At 34.2% G+C, this 8676-nt stretch overlaps 1 long non-coding RNA gene across 1 annotated transcript; it reads right to left on the minus strand.

Annotated features, from left to right (window-relative positions):
• Positions 1-2020: 2020 nt before the first annotated feature.
• Positions 2021-8296, minus strand: LOC136790728 (uncharacterized). The gene is made up of 3 exons (XR_010831200.1): positions 8199-8296; positions 6145-6232; positions 2021-2402 (listed from the first exon to the last, which is right to left on the minus strand). It is a non-coding gene; the product is annotated as an uncharacterized lncRNA (long non-coding RNA).
• Between the last annotated feature and the right edge of the window lie 380 nt (positions 8297-8676).

The raw sequence follows: 8676 nt of genomic DNA on the forward strand, positions 1-8676 counted from the left end.
AGGTGAGGTTCAGGAATACCTATGTTTTACAGGAATTTGACCAAAATTACAGAACTCTTCCTGCCAAAGATGATGATGATCAGCAATTGCATCCTTCAGCAAAAACTGCCAAATATGTTTCTTGATTAGTTCCTTGGCATACATGCAGGAAAAACCTGCTAAGGATTCAAGGATAGAAAACCAGCGAAACTAGTTGTAGCCCCTTCTCCACCTCTCCTGTTGGCTAACCAGAACGCCCTGCACTTCAAACTAGTAGTAATAAGATAAGAACAAAGATGACATTTTCATACTTTCTTCTAATGTTGGTTTTTATAGCGAGCGTAAACCTCAGAACCTTAATATTCATTATTCAAAACTTAACAAATCAGTCCTTGACCAGTCCAATGCAAATATCCAAACAATATTCTTCCTATCTGAGAATATTCACTAATGACCTAATCTGTGGTGGTTTTATTTGCTTGTTTGTTTTGGCAAAATACTTAGTGACATCACATCTTTTCAATTTACAATTAATGTAAGATAATGGTAAGATAAAAATGAATTAAAGGTTGAACTCTCAGAATAAATCTGTAGTTCTATAGAAATCTCTTGAATTTAGTTTGTGAAACTGTTTTCAGAATCCATGCCATAACAAAATTCCTAACATTTTTGCATGTTAATCACAGATATCAAGGTGCCTTAAATACACTAACCAGTCTTATCCTCTAGCTTGCAGGTATTTGAAAGTTTTAGTTTCTTCCTTTTAGGTTCATACTTTACTGAAGTTACTGAGAGATTTGCATTAGAAATAGGATTGTGTTAAGTTTTAGCTTTTCTATTTAGACCTCTTCAATTTTCTGCAGCAGTTTACAATTTTGGAGAAAAAAAAAATCTTGCATTCTTTTAGAAAGAGGAGAATTGGGGGGACTATTTAAAATTGGTATTGGGATAGGTTATGTACACTATCAATAATACCCATCATTACTACAAAGTAACAATGATTAGTCAGGCTGTGCGATACTTATTAATCCTACTTCTGTAAAAACTAAAAATGAACATATAAAAGCCCATAGTGTAGAAGTCTTACAGAAGTATCCCTTTTGGTTTACATCAGCAAAAATGAGAGAAGGCAGTAAGTAATTTCTGCAGAAAATGAACAAATGTATTCATTCTGTCAACAATTTTCATTTTTACATTGCCTTTCAACCTAGAAGATCTCAGGAGTTTTAAAAGCTTCACCAAGCAATTTGTAAGAGCAGCCTAAGACTGAACTGTGGTCAATGTGCTAAATCTTTCATTTTTGTGGCACTGAGTACTTTATAGTAATATAGTTTATTTTTAAGGTACAATCAGAGAGACAGGATTAAAAGACTAAGTTGGTTTAATGAATTCCTGTGGGAGTGATAGTGATACATTCACTTTGTAAAGAAAAATAAGAAGCCACATCAAAGGAAAGAGAATTCCTTTGGATAAAACATGTAATATTGCTCTGAGTAAATACAAGTCTTAAATCTTTCAAGCTCTGGAGGTCAGGAAAGTTATTCACATGATCAGTTTAATTCCTTCTCAAAGTATGCTAATGGGGCTAAGTGTAAAGTAGAAAAAAGCAAACAAGCAAGGCATAAATATTTGTACTTATGTCCGCTGCTCTGAGTAAAGTTGACGTGAATTAAAATTTTTCTCTGCTTATTTGTGAGGATTAAGAACAGACCTTGAACAAATTTGGCTGTCATGTTTTAGAAGGAGGTGGATTGAGTTTTCTTCTGATTTATTCTGTCCCATCAACCTCTTAGTGTCACCAAATCAGAAAAGGTTGAAAGGTTTTGGTACTTTTTTTTTTCTTCTTCTGGTTTTCTAGTTTGTGCAATCAAACTGCAATGATAATAACTGTGACTATTTGCTAGTTTAAAATGTAACCCTGTTAAATATCAACCAAAACCTTCCGCAGAAGGCTGCTGCCCTCAGCTTGTGCGTGACTTGGCTGTTTACAGAAAACTGGCTGCATGTTTCTGGCTGTTTACAAAGTGGCTCCGAAGGTTTACTTAGCAGTGGTCTGCTTTCAACAAAGTTGTGCTCACTATTTCTGACTGATTTCTGTACTCCCATGAAAAAGGGGAATAGTTTGAGTTTACTTGTGCCTAAGCTTCACTTGTGAACTGATTTCAGTGTATTTTAGGAGAAAGTGTTGGCCCTTCAGTGAGAACTGTTTCTAGAGGAATTCTCTTCTGGGTGGATATAAAGGTTGTCATTTAGTTGGTACCTACCTTGGTTTGGGATCCCAAAGATGACTGGAATGGGGCATGTTAGATGTTGGTTTTATATGTGACTTCTTGCTTTCAGTGGGATGTGGTACTGTTAGAAGGTCCTCAGTGAAAAAGAAGGTAAGAGAAGCACACTTTTCTTGACCACTTTTATCCAGTCATCTACAAAAACACATCAGAGTAGTTTCTATCTTTATTTTAAATTGTTTAGATGTATAATCATACATATCTAATGATATATATTGTTTCTCAAAACCAGTTCTTTACTTGACTGTATTTTTTTTTTCTCTCGAGTATATCAGTTTACAGCTCTGTATCTTGACACTAAAGCTGATTTCTCCTGTTATATTGTCTTGTACATTTGTGCAGGGAAATTGGTCACCCTGAGTGATAAATTTATGATAGTACAGTCCTTAGTACTCACAGATTTGCATGATCATAAGCAAAAGGTCTCTGCCTTATCCTGCAGGACTGAATGAAGAAAAGCGGGATTGTGGGGGGAAAAAATCTTCTACTAAAACAAGTATTTTGAACGATCACAATTGTATTGTAGGAAATACATAACTCTTATGTAGTCAATGCTATAATTTTCACATCTTTTCACTTAACTGAAAGTTATTCTTTATATTGATAAAGGAAATAATAAAGTGAAAATCAAAGTACACTTGCATTACTTGTAAGCCATCCCATTTCTTATTTGATTTCCTGCCCAGGTAACTGGGCTCTGGGTGGTGGAGAAGATAGTCTGAAATTCATAAGAATTTTATTTAAACAAACAAGCAAACTAAAGCAGTGGTCACATTAGGTCAAAAATAAATGTATGCAACTTTTTTTGTTGTTGTTTTGTTTTGAATTTATTGTTAATAGGCTACGTTAAAATGAATCTGGCCTTCTAATGTTCTGGTTTAGAATTCTAAAGTTGCATCTGTGGTTGAGAAGAGATTTTGGAGGATCTCTGTTCTTGGACATCTAATGTGAGATACCTTTTCCTGTGTGACAAATGCATGATATTTTTCAAAATTACTTAATTGATTTAATTATGGAATAAAAAGAATATATAAAACATTTGCAGATAATGCTGTCCTACAAAGAAGCCATGAAGCATACAGAATGAGAGATTAGAATGGTTTAAAAAAAAAACTGAAGAAAATAGTTGAGAAATATTTGATAACAGGAGAAGTTGTACACCTAAATGAGAAAAATTATGAAGGTGGTGTAATAAAGTGGGCAGGATGCAAAAACTCTTGTTGCCACTCTTGGATTTATGAAGAGAAGGATTACATACAAAATGTGTCAGGTAGTCCTTTTGCTTTAAACTAAGCTAGAAAGATGTAAATAAGCTTTTAGAAGGCATGATCCCATGAAGAAAAATGGAATGTCTTGAGATTGTTTAGGGAAAAAAAAAAAACAATGATGATTGGGTTGAATGGTGTTCAAATTAATGTGGGGAAAAACTGCTTGAAAATACTTTTTTTTTTTCTTGTTTTTAGATAACACAGAAATCAGTTGGGTTCAAATTGCAATGAGGACAGACAATTAGGGCAAGACAGAAACTTATCAATGGTAAGGACAGATGGACAGAATGCCTAGAGGGTTGTGAAATCGCTGTAATTGCTTATTTTAATATTTCTTTGTATTTTTGAACTTTTCTGTTAAGGAATTATGTGAGTATGGGTGATTCACACCTTAACATATGGAAATGTATTAGAGACCATCCTGAGGATACTTAAGAGGATCTTTCTACAACTGTTTCTTCTTTTTCCTTTTTTCCTGCTTGTGTTTTCAGTCTACACAATATATAGTCTGTCATCTTACATATGTTTTATAAGTGCTCATGGCCAGTTTAAATAGAGTGGGACAGAACTGGAGATATTTTCTTCCTTGTATATAATAAAAAATTAAGATATAAAAAAAGGAACAAGATAATTTACCACATAGAAATAATGAAGAATATTGTTAGATATCCTTGGGTGCTTTGAATATTATAATGTCAACAGTTCACGGAATCTTTTAAGAAAGATTGTAAAAATAAAATGACAAAATATGTACTCTGCTTTAAAAAAAAAAAAAAGGCAGATTATAACAAAGAAAAAGAGAGATTCTTATGTTGTGGATAACCCTCCACATCTGGAAAATGATGGTATACATCACTTCAAGTGTACAACTATTTCCATGCAGAATAGCATTGTGGCTGATGTATAGAGAATAATTCTTTAACTAGATATTAAGCTAGTGTTTTCTAGGACTAAACAATAGAAAACCTGGGTATTAAAAGTAGTGACACATATCTACTCTTAGGCTTTCAACTGAAAACAGATTCAAATTCAAACTCATTTCCAGGGATGTAAGACAGTTATCATAAACTAACCAGTTATGTGTTCCTTTGAGCTGAAAGAGAAGAGGAGAGGCAAAGAGGAGAAAACCTCTCTAAGACCTTAAAAATGAAATAATATAGAAGCAGTGGTCAACCTTGCAAATTGTTCTGACTGGTGGATATTGTGTGCATTTTGTGCAATTCTTTGGCTCCTAGTAATTAAGAAAATAGTTTCAGTCCAACTCAGAAGAAATATTTCACTTGTGTATGTATTGCTTGAGAGATTTTGATTATATTAACAAGTAGTGGTGTACTTAACTCCTTGTTTAAACTAACTTGGTGATTAAAGAGAAAGCATTCATGAATTATTAAAACCAAGCTTGCAATCACCAAGAGCCCAAAGAGCCTACTGAGCAATTTGTGACTCTTCCATTTTTTTGAATAACTTGATGTATTTTATAAATTTTTTAATACAAACATGATTATGATAGATGCATTGGAGCTGAAATATAGTTTCTTAATTAGAAAGTATGGGGAAATAATCCAAATTTGTAAAGATGCTAGTCTAGCTCAATAGATGTTGAAGGAGGTATTTGTTGTAAAAAGTACACGTGCATGGAGCTGTACTTATGGAGCTGGGAGAAATGAGGTGAATCTACTAAAATGCTGCACTAGGTTGCTGACCCTTGGAGACAGGTCATTTGTTCAAGACTGGCTTATGATTTGTTCCCTTGTAGTGCTCCATAAAAACAGTTTCCATGTGATTTAAAAGCTAAAGTTCCAGTTTTGAGAATTATACATTTGGACATTTGGGGACGTATATGTCATTGAAAATGGAAGATAACAGTCAAAACTTGGTCAGACTGAAAAATTATGTTGTCAGCCTAGACTCTGAAGAACAATGAGCAGTTGACATAGCTTTCCAAAGACAATAGCAGGAAATGCCTTTAAGTGAGCCGTTAAAGAAAAGCCTTTTTAAACTGCCACTAAGTCATTTTTGACTCTGTCTTCAGTTCTGCCACAAGATGACAGTATCTCAGGATGTGAATGTTAGGGTGTTTTTGAGGGTGTTTATATGTAATGTTCAGTAATGCTATGGCGTAACCTTAGATAAAAGGTGTGAACTAAGAATAACAGTATTTTGCAGGGGAGCATGCAGAATTACTTCTTCATGAAATCACAGAGGTGAAGAGGGCAGTTCCAGTCCATTCTCCTATGAGTCACGTTAAGAGGGAAATGAAATTAAATATCTGCCTTGAGGCCTCATTTTGATAGAAGTCAGCTGTGGGTTGAGAAATATGCGTGGACAGAGCAAGAGGTGTAGTGGGTATCTGCTCTTGCTAAACCCATTATGCTTTATCTAACAAACAGGTCTGATTGAGGTCTCACTGATTTTACTCAATAGAGTATACACAAATCATATATATATATGTATATATATACATATATATTTTTTCCTGTTTAACTTCTCCCCTCTGAGTAGCCTTTTTAGGTTAATTCTTTGTTTTTCAAAGACCAGGCTGCTATAAGTCATGGGAGGGAACATAAAGTATTTGTTACAGTTTAGGAAGCGTAAGAAGTTTCACTTACTGCAAATAAATATGGTACTTGGAGTTGTGTCCTCTTTGGCCAATCCACTGATGGTAGTGAGGAGACATAATTCCTGTATATTAAGAACCTGAAAGAAGGGGACTCAGTTGTGGAAACTTTTTTCAGGATATCTTTAACCTTCCAGGTGCATTTCATGTAAAGTTTGGTCATAAGTAAAATAGTAATTTCTACGAAACCAGCCTATTGGAGGAGTTAAAATGAATATTAGTATTTTGAATAGCTTCATGGTGTGGAAATGGGAGGGGAAGTAAAATCTCTGATGGCATGTGCAACACCTTCAGATTCTGGCCTGTGAAATTTGCTTCCAGACTTGTTTCTAGATATTCATTCAAAAGAATCATTTACATGAAAGAAATTAATCTCATATATTCGATAGCTTTGATTATGATAGTAGTTTGGATATTTAACTTCATTAAACGCATTTTTTTAGACCATATTCTCTACCTGTTGCTTTATCTGAAAGGATGGTATGGTGGTTCCTCCAGAAGGATGAATGTCTTCCCAGTTCCTCCTTTGAAATGCATATTACCAGACTTTTTGATGAAATGTAGTGCTCCTTTTCTCACAATGACATCATCCTTTGAGGAAATTCTTCCTCCTTGCAGTTCTCATGCTATTCACTTTCAAAAATTTCTGCTGGGATTTTTATGTTCTTTTTGGAGCTTTTCCAACATCTGTGGTTAGTCATTGGAACATGTTGCCCAGGGAGGTGGTAGAGTCACCATCCTTTAGGGACGTGGTTTAGTGGATAATATTTGTGGTATTACCACATATTATATTAATATTATATTATATTATTGGTGGTATTACCAAAAAACAGGTGTAATAGGGGGACAGTTGGACTAGATGATCTAGGTGGTCTTTTCCAACCCCAATGATTCTATGAATTTATGGTCTATAACATAACATGTATGAGGTGTATTGAAAAGCCAAAAAGTACACATTGTAGAGAAACAGCAGAAACAGCATAAAGCAGAGCTCCTATTTCCCTTTTAAAATAAATTTCACTTTAAACACAAATTTTAATTTCTGATTTCATCACAAGATATTTGTTTAAAAAGTTACGTTAGTGATTTGATGCCGCAATTGTCTTCAGAAACCTTTTAATGAAACAAGTGCTTATTATCTTATCATTGTAGTTTAGCAGCAGACAGAATACAGAATTTTAAAGGTCAGTGCTTAGGTAGCTATTTTCTAAATACTGAAGGACTGGAGTAGTGGAAGAGGGACAAAGATCACTGCTTTGGGAAGTTTGCTTTGCCCTGAATGGAAATAAAAACCCAAACAAACCATGAAGTCTTAACAATCACTTTGCTTTCATCATGATTTAAAGAGCTTGTGCAAAACCTCTCTCCATTATGAAGCCAAGCAGGATTTGTCCCTTTATGATTGCCTTAGAGCAGTTAAAGTGCAGGAAAATGAGTTTAGCAGCTGTCAAAATTAGCACAACTCCAGGGACTAATAAAGAGAAAAACTGTAATGTTAACACATCAAATAACATCCTTGGGATGTGGGACAACACCTAATGTGCGTTTTGTCTGACCTACTATATACGTGTGTGGCAGCCCTTGAGTATAATAATTAACTTGGAGAGGGACATTCTGCTTAGGCTTCAAATTGTGTATACTACTTAAAAGAGAATAAACATTTGACTAAGCCCAGGGGATCAAAACATAATCTGAATTTGTGGAGAACTACATTTCAATATTAATACATGATTAAAATGTCCTTTAAAAAATGTACGTGCATTTGTTATTTCTTCACTGTATGAATCTGTTAATATATAACAATACTCATATTTCTAAAAAATTTACCAGGTTATGATTGACAGAAACCAATAAATATATATGTTCAATGCATAGCAACAAATTATAAGAATTACTAAGCATGTGTTCTTCAAATATATTTCTAGATGCTAAAACAAACAAAAATATACATAGAAACTATAAGTATGAATTTTTTTTCCAAAGTAAAATCTAGTACCTTTTGAAGTCAACATCCAAAATTAAAAAACTAATTAAATCCCCAAATACCTTCTTAGGGAAGATCTCTAGGCTTACTGGGGTGAGTAGTGACTTAAGAAATAATTTCTTGCCTTTGCCACCTCCTCTCTGCCCAAACCTCCATCCTGCAAGACAGCATGAAAGAAAGCCATTTCTTACAGGTCAGATGAAGTACTAAGGGGTTAAAATTGCCAGAATTCAGGCTGAAACAGACTTCGCAAGGAAATTAAAATAAACAGATTCTTCAGATATACCTGTATTGGTCCCAAGACAAGAGCAGTGTTTAGATTCAGTTTTAAATAGCGGTGTAAAGAAATCTGCAAAAGCCAGATGGCTAGTCATTACAAATGCGTGGCAATGGAAATCACCTCCTTAATGATCAAAACAAAGCTCAGGATGTAATATGCTCCAAATGGATTATCGGTGGGAACTGGATAAGTTCTTTCAAGATTTTTGACATTTCAAGTCTAGTAGCAAGTATTAAGAAAATAAATAATATTTATTTGAA

This window comes from Anser cygnoides, chromosome 4 (genome assembly GCF_040182565.1).
Source record: "Anser cygnoides isolate HZ-2024a breed goose chromosome 4, Taihu_goose_T2T_genome, whole genome shotgun sequence".
Classification (NCBI taxonomy): Eukaryota; Metazoa; Chordata; class Aves; order Anseriformes; family Anatidae; genus Anser; species Anser cygnoides.